Genomic DNA, 7,559 nt, shown 5'->3' with positions numbered 1-7,559 from the left:
TTCATTGATCTTCTCTCTCAAAAATCTTTGCTCTTTGTGTGACTGTTCGTATTCTTCAGAAAAATGGGAAACAAGAGAATCATGCTTGGTCACTATACTTTGCAGGTGGATTTTCCTTCCGTTTACACGTTCGACCAGCAAGATGTGGTCGAAATGTTCAGATCCCTTGAATATTCCGGTCTGGGAAAGTATCTTGGAGGGCTGTTCATCTTCCACGAAAAAGAAGTGAGGGAGTTCTTCAAATCTGCAACAATGGTGGGCGATTCTATTGTAGCAACTGTAAACGGAACCAAAATCTCCTTCAACGAAGCAGTCTATGCGGAGTTCTTTGAACTTCCATCAGAAGGGCATACTTTCAACCGGTATTTGCCATTGGAGGTGACGGAAGAAATGAAGAAGGTCTTCTCAACCGACGGTTCGGCGATTCGACTCAACGGGAGCAAGAAGGCTCTCAAACCACAATTCATTCTATTAAATGACATTGTGGCTAAAGCTCTTCAAGGGAAGGCGGGGTCCTTCCACTTATATAGTCAAGATCGATTTGACTATATGTCTTCCATTTCAAAAGGAATTCAGGTCAACTGGGCCTCAACGCTGTTCCAGAATCTCTGTTTCGTAATCAATTAGGAGAACAAAGAGAGCATAAACTTTGATGCTCAACTAAGTAGATTGTTGGAGCTTTTGGAGGTCCCGATGGAGGATTCAGAATCGATCATCTCGACCAGGGTGTATACTGTCTTCACATTTGCTAACACCCTTGTCAGAATGAAGAACATTATTTCTAAGCAAGGAAGGATCTATGTACAACAACATTTAGAAACATATTCATCTTGAATATTCATCTTGAATATGTCCCAAAAGATATTCTAAGCAAGGAAGGATCTATGTACAAGCATACTCATGTAGCCCGAGCAACCCAAAATATTTTTTATGTAAATGTCAATAAAACGAAAAAAATTGTCGTTATTGAAAAAAAATTTGACACTAAAGGGAATTAACAATAGTAAAATAGGTATATTTTGTTTGTTTGCTTAATATTATTATCATTCTAGTCTAGATAGATTTTATTAAAAAATTTTATCACGGGTAGATTATAAATTTTAGCTCCGCCATTGGTTTAAAGAGACTTGATCTCCAATACTAAAATTAGACTTAAAAATTAGGTTTCAATGACATTGTTGGATGTAGCTCAGATGGTAGAGCGCTTGCTTATATTTTTTAGTCACATTTCCAAAAGAAAATATTTATTATTTTCATTATGAATATTATGCAAAGGGTTGGGTAATGATTTTTTTTAATGTTACTTCCTTAATAAATACAATATTTTTAATGTCATAAACTCAATACACAAAGATAAATTAAATTGTCATAGACAAACAAAATTCATGATATATAATCAAAAGATATTCTAAACAATGGAGGATCTATGTAAAAACATACTATTATAGGATGTCTCGGGTGCATTAGTCAATTCCCAGATCTCCGAAATACATTCGTCAATGTCAGATGGCCCAGATGCACTTGCCGGTGCCGGATGGCCCAGATGCACTCGCCTGTATCGGATGGCCCAGATGCACTCACCAGTGTCAGATGGTCCAGATGCACTCGCCGGTGTCAGATGGCCCAGATATATTAGTCAATACTAGATGGCCCAGATGCATTCGTCAATACTAGATGACCCAGATGCATTAGTCAATGACCAGATGCATTAGTCAATGCCTGGATGACCTAGATGCATTAGTCAATTCCCAGATGGCCTAGATGCATTAGTCAATCCTCAGATGACCTAGATGCATTAGTCAATGCCCAGATGACCCAAATATATTAGTCAATGCTCAAATGTTTCATCTTCTCTATCTCTCTATTCTAAATTTCCCCCTAGGGCAACTAACAGTTTCTGACGTTAAGCAAGTCCAAACAATGTTAGAACTTGCTATGAGGAATTGTCTTGGTGAACATATCAGTAGGATTGTCAGTAGTTCCTACATTTTTTACCTTTATCCTCTTCTCAGTCCTTAGGAAATGATATCGCACGTCAATATGCTTAGTCCGTTCATGATGAACTTGATCTTTGGCTAAGCATATAGCACTCAGACTATCACAGAAGACAGTTGCCTAATCCTAATGTAGGCCCAGATCACTAATTAGTCCTTTCAGCCATATTCCCTCTTTAGCCGCTTCTGTTAATGCCATGTACTCTGCATCTGTTGTAGACAAAGTCATAGTAGGTTGCAAAGTCGCTTTCTAACTAACAACTGAGCCCCCAAGAGTAAATACATAACCAGTCATAGATCTCCTACTATCAACGTCTCCAGCATAATCAGAATTTGAATACCCAGTAATCAGACATTGTGTATCATCTCCATATATGAGACCAACATCAAAAGTTCCTCGTAGATACCTGAATATCCTCTTCATAGCTTGTCAATGCTCCTTCCCTAGTTGTATCATAAATCTGCTCACAACACTCACTGCCTGTGCAAGATCTGATCTTGTACAAACCATAGCATACATCAAACTCCCTACTGCACTAGAATAAGGAACTCGAGTCATATATTTTTTCTCTTTATCTGTCTGAGGAGCAAACATAGTAGTAAGATGAATATTAGAAGCACAAGGTGCATTTATAGGTTTAGTTGATGACATCCCAAACTTTGACAACACCTTCTCAATGTAACCTTTTTGTGATAAGAAAAGTTTTTTCTTCCCTCTATCTCTAAGAATCTCCATTCCTAGAATTTTCCAAGCTGCTCCTAGATCTTTCATCTCAAACTCAGAATTTAGAAGATCTTTTAGCTTTTGAACATTTGTTTTTCTCTTTGCTACTACCAACATGTCATCTACATACATGACTAGGTAGATGAATGAGTCATCCTTCAACTTGTTGTAGTACACACAACAGTCATATGCACTCCTCTTGTAGTTAAGAGACATCATAAAGTTGTCAAACCTCTTATACCACTGCCTTAGAGACTTTTTAAGTCTATATAAAGACTTCTTCAACTTGCAAACATATTTTTCCTTTCCTGGAACTTGGAAACCTTCTAGCTGAGTCATGTATTTTTCTTCCTCTAGCTCTCCATGTAGAAAAGTTGTTTTCACATCAAGTTGTTCGAGCTCCAAATCCTGATGTGTCACTATTGCTAGTAATACCCTGATAGAAGTATGTTTGACTACTGGTGAGAAAATTTCGTTATAGTCTACTCCCTCCTTCTAATTGAACCCCCTTGCAGCAACTCGAGTTTTAAACTTGGCTCCTTCAACAACTGTTATACCTTCCATTTTCTTGAAAACCCATTTGCAGGTAATAACTTTTCTCCATGTACGCAAAAAGACTAACTCCGAAGTATGATTTTTGTGAAGTGATTCCATCTCATCTCCCATTGTTGTGAACCACTGTGCAACTTCAAACCCGAATACAACTTCTTTGTAAGTGGATGGTAGAGACATATTCACTTCCTCCTGAGCAACCTGTTGTGCATAACCAACCATATATTCATAACCGTATCTTTGAGGTGGTCTAACTCCAATCCTCCTTAACTGACCTTCAACTACACTCTCATGAATAACTTCAAACGGTTGAGAATCTAATTGTTCAAACTCTAGCAGTTGACCCTCAACATGGGGTTCTTTTTCCTTTTGTAAAGTAGTTTCTAACTCCACCTGTTTGTTAGCACTTTTGCTTCCTGCTACAGATTTCTCAATAGAGTTAAGTATAGAGTTCTCATTAAAAATGACGTTTCTACTTAGAATAACTCTTTTTTCAGATGGAGACCATATTTTGTATCCTTTTACATCATCTCCATAGCCCACAAATACTCCTTTCTTCGCTTTTGGCTTTAGTTTACCGTCACTGACATGATAATAAACTGTGCAACCAAAGACTTTTAGACCCGAGTAATCATCATATTTTCTAGATCATACCTCGTAAGGTGTTTTGCAGTTAATCCCGGTGTGAGGCTCACGATTTATAAATAACATGATGTAGTCACCGCTGCTGCCCAAAAACTTTTATCAAGTTGTGCATTAAAGAGCATGCACCTTGCTCTTTCCAGTAATGTCTGATTCATTCTTTTAGCTATACCGTTTTGTTGTGGCGTATGCCTTACCATGTGATGTCGAGCAATCCCTGCATCTTTGCAGAACTGATTGAAATCAAATGAACAAAACTCTAGATCATTGTCAGTTTGCAACCTTTTGATTTTCTTTCTAGCTTGATTTTTCACCAACGTTTTCCAATCTTTGAAGTATCTAAAGGCTTCTCCTTTATTTCTCATGATAAACAACCAAGTCATCCTTGAGAAATCATCAATAATTGTCAAGAAATATCTCTAATCTCCATCAAATTAAACGCTAACTGGACCCCCACAATCTGAATGGATATAATCAAGTGTGTCTTTTATCATGTGAATAGCCTTTGGAAACTTATTGCGGTGTAGTTTCCCAAAATACAATGCTCACAGAAGTCAAGATTCGTGATCTTATGACCTCAAATAAGATCCTCCTTTGCTAGAATCTGCATCCCCCTTTCACTCATATGACCAAGCCTCATATGCCAAAGTTTAGTCATATCATCCTTGTGAATCTCTGAGGATGCAACAGAAACAGAACCTGAGACAGTAGAATCTTGCAAGAAATATAGAGTGCCATTCTTGACACCTTTTAGAATAACATCAGAATCTTTGCAGACATTCAGAACTCCACTTTCACCGTTGAACCAAAATCCTTTACTATCTAACATACTTAGAGATATCAAGTTCTTAGTAATAAGTGGAACATGTCTAACTTCATTTAGTGTACAGAATCTACCATCGTGTGTCTTGATCTTGATTGAGCCAATCCCAACTGCCTTACAAACATAGCTATTGGCCATAGAAACACTGCCACCATCTACCTGTTTGTAAGATTCAAACCACTCTCTTCGAGGACAAATATGATACGAAGCTCCAGAATCAAGAACCCATGCATCAGTTTGATGGGTATGACCATCTACCACTAGAGCAATATCATAATCAGATAATATATTATCTTCTGCAACAGCTGCAGAATCAGAATCAAATTTCTGTGGATTTTTCTTCAAAGGGCATTCGTTCTTCAAATGTCCTTTCTCTTTGTAGTAATTGCATAAATTAGTCGACTTAAGACCATTTGAAGTAAACGACTTGTCGCGTTTCTTCTCTTTTCCTCGCCCATTACTTCCGCTGGTAAACAACCCTGAAGCTTGACTATCTGTAATTGTACCAGACGCCATATGACGTAGATCCCTTGAATGAAGGGCAGACCTGACATCTTCCAGGCTTACTGTATCTTTCCCAACAATGAAAGACTGGACAAAATTTTCATATGATGGAGGCAAAGATACTAACAAGATTAATGCAGCATCTTCATCATCAATCTTAACATCAATATTTCTTAATTCTAACATAATATAATTTAATTGATCTAGGTGTTCTTTGATTTGCATACCTTCCTGCATTCGTAGAGTGAACAAACGTTGCTTCAGAAGCAACTTGTTGGTGAGTGACTTCGTCATATAGAGACTCTCCAACTTCAACCATAACTCAGTGGCCTTCTCCTCCTCTGAGACCTCGATGATAACATCGTCTACAAGACACAACATTATTGTTGAATGCGCCTTCTCCTCCAGAATGGCCATCTCAGCGGTTATATATGCTCCTACTGACACTTTCAGTGTCCCCCATAGGCCTTGTTGTTTCAACAAAGCCCGCATCTTGATCTGCCATATGCTAAAACTATTTCTCCCCGTGAACTTGTCGATTTTAATGTTCACTACTGTCATCTCAATTGAAGAACAAACAATCGAATAACCTGAAGCTCTGATACCAGTTTGTTATAACGGAATGCGTGGGAATGACGTAAACAATAAACATACAGAGATTTAATGTTGTTCACCAAGTTAGAACTTGGCTACGTCCACCCAGAAGAGAGATTATTATTGAGAAGATTGTTTACAGAGATGATATGACAAACTAGGGTTATAACACGAGTTTATATAACACTCGGACCCTTAAAACCCTAATACAGAAACCCTATCAAATAGAGAATTGGGCCGGCCCATTAAGAAGGTCCAACTATTCAAGTCTATTCAACCAGGCGCAAAGCTCTAATACTTTTTTGTATTACTCATCGGAATACAAATGCATGCCAATGTAAGCAAATTTCAGAATTATCACCACCCGTCATTTAACTTTCTTAAATCATGGAAGTTGTGAAGAGTTATGTGATCGAGTAGATTTGACAAAAGAATAATCATTTAATGATGCTCTTGTTATGATGATGTAGGATATTGCTTTCATGCTTTCAGTGGATTACAAAGGATTGAAACATGAAGGTTCTCGCGACTACACGTGGTTAGAGTTTCGGTTTACATTCGAGGAGCAGGCCCACGATTTGCAGACCTTCTGTAGTCGACTTGTAGAGATGGGAGGAAAGGCTCTCAAGAAAGTAACAAACTTCAGTGGCTTGGGGTTGAAAATTGAATATATATATCTATTAAAATTTGAATTGAAATGAATTTATTCAATCTCTATATGATCATTGTTCAGTATTCTTTTTTGTTTTTGTTTGGTTTGAAAAAATAGAACATTTACAATCCAAATACTTACCCGACAATTTAGACTGTCTGGAATTTCCCTGGGCTAGGAAAGACCATCCCATGACAGTCCACTTGAACTTTTGTAAATTAAATAAGAGATTTTTTTCCCTGGTAAATTTAATATAATATTTCGTTTTCATCTTCTTAATTTATTTTCACTAAACTTTTTTTTTCAGACTTTTTATTTAATATTTAATTTAATAATATATATATTTTAAATAATATAAACAATTTTTCATTATACAATTATAATATAAAATAAAATAATAAATATTTTTTAACTATTTAAAATATAATGTCAAATAAATTATTTAACAAATAATATTAAAATAAAAAATTAATATATTTAACACATCATCTTTTGTCGTATTTATATTTTAAACCTATTAAATATTCATATAATTAATAAAATATAATAAATATATTTATATATATTCATATCAAAATAAAATTAATTTATTTATATAATACTATATTTTAAATAGCTCATAAATATTTATTATTTTAATTTATAATATTAAAAAGATTTAAAAACTGAAAATAAAATATAATTAAAAAAGTATTAAAAATATATTTAACTTAATTGTGTTTAATTTTTAACAATAAGTATGTGAGACTATAAGAAACAAAATTAGACATATCTACTTTAACCAATAATCTTACAATAATTAAGTCAAAATTCATGGGAAAATAATACCAAATACCCATTTTAAATCCGTTAGACCGAATCCAACTTTTTGGTTTGTCGGTTTAGTCATAGTTAGTATTTTAAAAATATACAAAATAATAAATAATAATAATTCAAAGTTATACATAAAATTTTCTCTTGATATACAAGTTTTTGGAAAATTAAAAGATTAAAAAATAGTAATATAAGAAAGTTTTTTGTTTTTTTAGTCCAAAAGGAACTGTTATTTATTTTTGTAAAGCAATTTTAGTTTTC

The sequence above is a fragment of the Impatiens glandulifera genome, unplaced genomic scaffold, assembly GCF_907164915.1.
Source record: "Impatiens glandulifera unplaced genomic scaffold, dImpGla2.1, whole genome shotgun sequence".
Taxonomy (NCBI): domain Eukaryota; kingdom Viridiplantae; phylum Streptophyta; class Magnoliopsida; order Ericales; family Balsaminaceae; genus Impatiens; species Impatiens glandulifera.
This window is presented reverse-complemented; position numbering follows the sequence as displayed.